General features: G+C 37.2%; 1 long non-coding RNA gene across 2 annotated transcripts; it reads right to left on the minus strand.

Annotated features, from left to right (window-relative positions):
- Positions 1–5,093: 5,093 nt before the first annotated feature.
- On the minus strand, positions 5,094–8,292 carry LOC123982366. Of its 2 annotated transcripts, none has more exons than XR_006827946.1 (9): positions 8,090–8,292; positions 7,868–7,924; positions 7,717–7,782; positions 6,911–7,614; positions 6,542–6,646; positions 6,254–6,453; positions 5,994–6,089; positions 5,590–5,834; positions 5,094–5,480 (listed from the first exon to the last, which is right to left on the minus strand). It is a non-coding gene; the product is annotated as an uncharacterized LOC123982366 (long non-coding RNA). The 2 variants fall into 2 exon arrangements; XR_006827945.1 differs by having other exon boundaries at positions 5,994–6,158.
- Between the last annotated feature and the right edge of the window lie 193 nt (positions 8,293–8,485).

Raw genomic sequence — 8,485 nt, forward strand, 5'->3', positions numbered from 1 at the left:
CAGCAGAGCTTGTTATTTTATAGTCACATTTTAATACAAATTCAATTCCACTCATTAAGTTAACTATATTTTTAGGGAAGTCGTTCCAAATGTAATTAACTTAGTTAGCCATTTAATTTTGAAAGAATTGTTTAAAGTTTCAAACCTTTCTTTTTGTGTTACATAAGATATCTTTCTTTAAATAATATTTATTCCTCCATATGAAATTAAATAGGATTGCATCTAGTTTTTTGTATATTACAGCCGGCATTTCCAATGATAAGGAGACACAGACAGATCTGGATGTTCCCTCAGCTTTAGAAAGTAGAACTCTGCCGTTCAATGAAAGATCAACCACATGTTGAACCTTCTCTTTATTTGTTCAATTATAGGGCTGAAGTTTTGATTTCTACAGAGTTTCTCATTCCTGTCTATAACTACACCTTGGTATGTAACGGTGTTCCTCACAGGTATGTCATCTACTTCTGATTGGTCACATTCTTTAAGTGGTGATAATACAGATTTGTTCCGGTTCATTTTTAAGCCTGAAACAATAAAAAAATCCTCAACACAACTAATTGCTTTGATCACTTCTTCTTTATTTGACAGAAAAATAGTCGAATCATCTGCCAGTTGAGATCATTTAAATTCTCTATTTAAGGTCACTGTACCTTGAAACTGCCCTTTTTTAATGTGTACGGCCATAATTTGTGTTACCAGAAGGAACAGAAAGGGGTTGAGGGGACGACCTCGTCTTATCACCAATATCAAATCTTCGTGTTTTAACTTAACTGAGCTGTTGCACCTTTTATAAAGTCTTTTGGCAGCATTTAGAAATTGGTTTCCAAATCCAAAGCATTCAATGACTTTAAACATAAACTGGCTTATTGTGTCAAATGCTTTATAAAAGTAAAAAAATAAAATAAATTATTGTCCACTATATATTCATTATAATCAATCATATCTAGAATTAACCGCATGTTGTTGCATATATTTCTACCAGGTATGAATCCAGATTGTTCTTCATCGATAATATTATCCAATCCTGATTTTAATCTTTTTGCAAAGATCAAAGCAAATATCTTGGCATCATTACTTAACAGACTAATTGGCCTCCAATTCTCAATATTCAATTTATCTTTTTTTGGTTTGGGGATCAATTTAATAAGACCTTGACGCAGAGTAGGTGGTAGCTCCTTTTTCTCTGGCTTCTTCAAATACAGACACTAAAATGGGGCTAAAATCTTAATAAAGACTTTATAAAATTCACTCATCAACTCGTCATTACCAGGAGATTTATTTTCTTTAAGAGTCAATACATTTTTGTATCTCCGTTAAACAAATTTTCTGGTCACAGACTGATTTAAAACTGTCATCAATACCCTTAATGCTTTCTTTTTTGGGCTTCATTTTTAAATTCCGTATTTTCTAATAGTGTTTTATTTAATTTCCAATAGTCCTTATTAAAGTTACCTCATATTTACTATAATCATAATAGCCTTATAATCTGTAAAAACAGAGGGTTCTATTCTCACTAAGTCCACCTTGTCTTCTACATCTGAGGAGATCAACCAGAAGTCTATGTGTGATTGTTGAGATCGATCCTTATTACTGCAAGTATATAATCTTTGGTTCAAGTGTCTATTTCTCCAGATATCAATAAGATCCATCGTACAACATATGTTTCCTAATTCACTCATTACTTTATCTTTAGGAGGCCATCTATCCATGTTTTCATCCATCACTGTATTAAAGTCTCCTCCCCATAAAACTTTAGCTGAGGGGAACTGTAATAACAGCTGATTAATTTTATTCTCTATTGCTGAAAATATAATTGTGCTGTCTTGTTTGTTATTGGAGGCATAAATATTTATAATAATAAATTGAGATTGGTCTGTATCTACTAGGAGAATTATCCATCTACCATTAACATCTGTTAACTGGCTGATAATATGACCATTAAACTTTCCGTGTAGTGCAGCGACCCCTGCTGACCTGTTCCTACCAGAGGAAAACCACACATCTTTCCCACTGACTCCAAAACGATACATCTGTTTCTACAGCATGAGTTTCTTGGATGAAATAAAAATCAGCACCTTTGTTTTGGCAATATAAGAACAAACATTTTCTCTTTAACTGGTTTCTAATACCCCTGGCATTTACAGATAAAATAGAAATGGACGTTGTTGAACATGAACAAAAAGGAACAATTCTTTCGTAAAACTCTTAAACCCTTTGGTTAATTAAAGCATCACTGCAGAGGTGATTATTTTGTTGCCTTGATAATTACTGCACTCCTTGAGATTAAAGACTATGACTTAAACAGCATGTTTCATCTTACCCAGTAATATATTAATCCACTTTGCTTAGTATCTTTGAGTGGTTTTCTTTCAGTCCATTTTAATTTCCTTTTATTTCTTATATAAGTCTCTTCTCCTGTCTTTCCTGCTGCCTCCACAGCTGGCCATGAAGTGGAGCCGGTTGTTCTTCAGGTACTTGTTGTTCTTAGATCCTCTCCACAACAGGAACCTGATGATTACTGCTCCTCCATCGACCTGCTACCTTCTCGGACTCGGAGACTTGTAGCACGGCCCGACAGATGTCTTGACTCGTGATCGGATGATTTCTTTTTCTTTCTCACTGACTTTAAGTTCCATCTCTGTGACTTTTACTGGAGTTGCTCACATTTGTCTCTGAGAGCCATGTTCTGGTTTTTCAAATCCACAACTTCCTTATGGCAAAAGTCCAGCGACTTTTTAAGACCGTCTATCTGAACTGTATTGTAGCGGACAGCTCTTTCATTTATCTTCCCAAAGACGGCTGTAATTATGGTGTTTTGTAGCTCGGAGAGCGTTGGTTCCTCGTTTAACGTTAACGCCTTGCAGGAGTGTCTGTTTTCTTTTTGGTTAACTTTAGTCTTTTTAGTTGGTCATTTCACTGGCGTGTTCTGAGAAGAAGTACATTCTTCATCATTTTCGGCTTGACAAGCGTCTTGACAAGAATCTCTCTTATGTTACGTTTTTCATTATTAACTGCCACGTCCATAACTATGGAACATCCAAAGTGACAGAACTTAATGAAAGAATAAATAAATAAATGGGGAAATAAATGCAAGAAAGAATGAATGAATGAAAGAATAAATAAATAAATGCGGAAATATATCAAAGAAAGAATGAATGAATAAAAAAATAAATAAATAAATGCAGAAATATATCAAAGAAAGAATGAATGAATAAAAGAATAAATAAATAAATGCAGAAATATATCAAAGAAAGAATGAATGAATAAAAGAATAAATACATAAATGCAGAAATATATCAAAGAAAGAATGAATGAATAAAAGAATAAATAAATAAATGCAGAAATATATCAAAGAAAGAATGAATGAATAAAAGAATGAATACATACATTTGCTTTTGCCTTTCCCTTAGAGACCTATTGTCATTGCTTTTTCCTTCCTCTTCCTTAACTGTCAATCAACTGTTGTGGCCCGCCCACTAAGTCCAACTAATCCCTCACAAAAGTATTTCTCTCCATGATCAGAGATGTATAAAGGTCTGATCCACACTCCATACCAATTGGTGGCGGTAACGCACCAATTCGTTGTTTGCCAACTGACAATAAAAGCACAAGGAAGAAGAAGCTAATGTTAGACAGAACCAGCACATGTCAATGTGATCTAAATGTAGAAGTCCATTTACCAGAGATAACTGTAAGAGAGAGAGGGAGAGGAAGAGGGCGGAGAGGCAGAGGACCTACCTGGAGTGATGGCTCAATAGAGGACGAAGAAAGAGTGGAAGCCCTCCAAAGGAACCCGAGAGCTGTTACTGAGGTTTGTATTTATAAGGTTGTTGTAACGTTATTATATTCTGACCTGTTTGCACTTTATGAAAAACCCCAGCACACAGTGATAATGTTATTTACATAGCAGCTCTGTGCACATGTACCCCTGGTACTGTAACGTTAGATAGTAGTAACATGTCATTTACTGGGCAACAATGATTATATGAAGCCGTATTATACAAGTTGAGCAAACATTGGCCAGCCTGCAAACCCTAATATGCAGTACCATGTTGCCTTATAAAGCCTTATTTTATCAGAATCACAAATTCTTTATTGATACCCGAGGGGAAATTCTTGGTCACAATTGCTAAGCTTGCATGTCAATTAAATATAAAAATTATAAAATCTAAATCTAAATAAAGGTAATGTGGACATGTAAAGTAATTTACAGCATCAACAGAAGTGTAATGATAAATAGTAGTAGTGCATTAAATATTAATATTAATAATGAGTACCAGTATATTTCATTTGGAATGGATACAATCTTAAAAACAACATCGAGACAGAGTAACCAGAGTATTGAAGCAGAGAATATTGCATATTGAGTATTTTTCCCTGTGTCCTCTTTCTTCAGGAGATGACCCTTGAAGAACACAGAGAGCTCCACCCTTCTGCTGGAGAGGCAGCCAGGCTGGTCTTTGATGCCTTGATGATGCATCAGCGCAGACATGGTGCCCCACCTTCTGCCGGAGTGCCAGGAGTACCTCGGTGTACTTGTGGTAACTGTACGGAAATGCCTACGGACCAGGAGCAAGCGAACTGTGTGAGCCTGCTGCCGCACTTCTCCCAGAACTGCCTTGAAGAAGGCTTCATTACCGGGAGGACGTCACGGCATTAGGCAACATCAGGGAGCCTGGGGATGACAACAGGGAGTACCGCTATGGTGCCTATAGACACTTCATCTATTGGCAACATGGAGCTTTAGGCCAGGGAAACCTAGTTGTTGTGTTTGGAAGATTAGAGACAAGTTCCCTGATCCTCAAGGACACTACACAGGTTTTATTCCTGGACTGTGAATTTCCTTCCAGGCCCTCTGGCATGGTCATACAGTTTCACAGAAATACTCACAAACCTGCCTCAGCATCACCAAGGCATCAAACAAATGTACATAGTTAACATTTGATTTTTTATTACATTTCTATATATATATTTATTCATATTTCTCCCCTCTTTATTTAAATTTGATGTATGTTGTATAGTTATATAGTGTTATAGTTGTTGGTATCGAAAAAATAAAAAGGTAAGAAATAGAAGCACATGGTGTTTTTATTTTCATTATATACATTTGAACATGTGTTTAGAATTTCAAACTTTGCCGTAACCTTTTCAATACCAATTTTAGTTATTTATATTTACATAATAGGGGACAGCTGTAGCCTTACTTATCATTACTGTTCAAACTGTAAACTGCAAACCTACAAAAAATAATATGCGCTGGTCACAGTGGACTTAGCAGAATAAGATGAAACACATGAAATAACCACTGGAGGAGGGTAGGAACAGAATTTAATGTTAATAAATTTCTCTTTTTGAAGAGTAAAAGCTATGACTTTGTCAGTGAACTGAAGTTCTTTCCCTGCCTGACAAGTACCAGGACACATGCAAGCAGATCTCCTGTGGGGATCCTTCCACATCAGATGCTGGTTGGAATAACGGTCCTGGTGAAGACAGTGCCATCAAACAGAGTCACAGACTATATTGTAATGTAAATATCATTCAGTGACATGTAATATGGTACAACATAGGCAACAAATTTGTGTAACTTACCAAGACCTCTTCTGACTTGTCTCTGCAACAAGTCTGATGTGGCTGGTGCAGGTACAGGGGGCACCAAACCAAGCTGTCTGGGGTCATCTGGGAGAAGGCTCCTCCTTCTAGGCATCCCCACTCCACTTGTGAGTCTGTTCTTCACAATCCTTCTTTGCAACTAGGAAATGTATCCGTAGGTTTTTTCAGATTTCAAGGCATATACGCTGTATCTTCGAGCGTTCTTCTTATGCAATCTTTTGAAACTGAAATTACACAAATTACAACCATTTAATATCAGTTTGTAAGTAGAACAAGAGAAAACCTTGAGTGTAAAGACAATCAGTTGCAAATAAAACATGGGCTGAATATTGTTCTATGAATGGGAATATTATACGTTTTAAGTTTTAAAGTGTAAAACGTACGTCTCTTTGCCGTCCAACGTTTTCATTGTTGGTCGGTTCTGGTGGAAATTGTAGTCCAAAGCAGCAAGCAGAACTCGTGCCTCATAAACTGGGGGGCTGAAAGCAAAGCGCTTGCTGTGATACATCAGGATATGATTCTGGAATGACTCTAGGTCTGCAGTCGATCTGATAGAACAAACAAATACATACTTCTGTGTACATGAGCAGTAAGCATAAATATTACTAATACACATCAGTGTGAAAAAGTATAGCCACACTACCTGAATCGCAGATATTTGTGAACATCTTTCTGCCACCTCTTATTGAGAACTAGATCCACTAAAGCTTTGTGGCACTGGGAGTCTCTCTGGATCCACATCTTTCCCCGCAGTTGCTCCGATTCAAGGTGCCCGTGTTTGCAACTTCCCGTAGTCCAGGTGTGAATGTTGCAGACATGGTGAAGGATGCCAACCAATAATGCCTGCAAAACATAAAAATGCACTATAAATATGTCCTTAATATAGCAATTAATGAAATTACCCAAAGATATAATAAAATTGTGTGCTTACAAGAAACTGCCCACGTGTGTCGGCAGTCTTGCAACACCACCGAAAATGGTTGACTATGTTCTTCAGCCAGTTGAAGAGGATCGACTCTCCTTTTATCTTTGCTGCCTTGAAAAGAGAAAAATAAATATTACTGTAAAATACAGGCATTCAAATATAGTCTGTGTGTAGAGGTGAAAGTGTAAATGTGTGTAAAAGTGTAAATGTTCAACACACACATGTTGTGCACAGTGACCAGGAGAGTCATTTCTGCCATCCGCTGAAATTTTTTAAAATATAATTCAACAGAAAAACAGTTATTAGTTGTTTCCATACTGTCATTGCTTAGTGTATTAAATAGCTATGTTACATAATACAGTATCAAGTACACACCTAGGACAACAACATCTTTCCCTTGAAGGCCACAAAGAACCTCTGTCCTTCTCTCTTCCCAGAAGTCCTTTATTGTATTGACGCAGTAAATGTCCTGAATGGAGAAGAAAGTCTTCCTGTTCACCATCCCCATGTTCATGAATTTGAACAAGAGGGCAACCTTTGCGTAGTTGTTGCCAGACAACAAAATGTTGGTGGACAAGAGAAAATCTCCAGCTTGCATCCCAAACTTCATCACAGGCTGGGAATTCCACCTCCACAAGCTGTGTCCATTAGGACAGATCTAAAAGTCACAGAGGAGAACCACCACCAGTCCTCAGAAGGCCAGTGCATTTATCCACAGGCAGGATCAGAAATGTAGCCAGTTGTCTTAAGCAGTTCTCGTACACTCTGGAGGCTCTGACACCTATGATGTCATCTTCACAAAGGACCTTCTGTGGTTCTGGGAAAACAGGGTCATGATCTCAGGGAGAAGGCTCATCAGGAGGGTCTTCATGTGCAGGCAAGGAAGTCCATCGATAGTGTGCTTTCTTCAGTGCTCCACTCATTCTACTGAGGCACAAAAATCTGTAGTAAACAAACACCACAAAACAATTGCAAACTGAGACTGACAAATAACACACTGTATTGAAATCGGTGGAAGATCCTCTTCATCAGAGCTGAAACCATTCTGTCCATCATCTCTTTCAAGGGAGTAGCTTTATCTGCCAAATCAATTATTTACATAATGACAACTTTCAGATAAAAACAAGTTCTCAAATAATATCACTGAAAAATAGTACATGTAATTAGGAAGTACTACTTACGTGTTCATTGGGTCACTGAAAACATTTTCCTCCAAGTCCTCCTCAACAATGCTCATGTCATGTAAGCTGCAAAAAACATATTACAAATATATATTATGAACATTTGGAGAAAAGCAATACAGGGCTCAAAGTTATGATGTGTACATGTTACCTTTGTTCAAGGCCCTGAATTTTTGTGGCTTCTGGAATGACATCAAGATGCTCATCTCTGTAAAGTATAACCAGAGCAAGTTGTGTAAATTCCACATATGCGCATTCAACAGTACATATAGACCAAAAATAAAATAACACACTATTACACACTAATCATAAAGTTCATGTTTCTAATCAAAGCTATTAGGACAAAATTAATATATTGTTATGCATGACTTACCGGTCTGTTCCACTAGAAGCACCAATGCGAGACAATGCTGGAGCTGGGACTTGCAAAGGTTTTCTCTTCAAGTGAGTCGATGTTGCAGGACCTGTCTCGTAGCTGGAGAAACAACAGCAGCATCAATAAATGAAGTGCTACATGACTGTAATACATTACTGTACTGTAATCCACAATGTGTTACATCTTTGTAGGGTTTGCTCATCTTGCCTAATAAATTGAACATCCCAAAAACTATCACATCTAGTGCAAGTATGATCACCGACAGACAACATGGAAAACGTAAGCCAAGAGTGTGTAAAAATGTCCCTGTTTCTGTACCACAGTCCATTATAAAACACATCATGGGTAAGTTTACAAAGCCATAGTCAGGTGAGGATCAAGGGTGCTCTACAA

The sequence above is a fragment of the Micropterus dolomieu genome, linkage group LG13 (genome assembly GCF_021292245.1).
Source record: "Micropterus dolomieu isolate WLL.071019.BEF.003 ecotype Adirondacks linkage group LG13, ASM2129224v1, whole genome shotgun sequence".
Taxonomy (NCBI): domain Eukaryota; kingdom Metazoa; phylum Chordata; class Actinopteri; order Centrarchiformes; family Centrarchidae; genus Micropterus; species Micropterus dolomieu.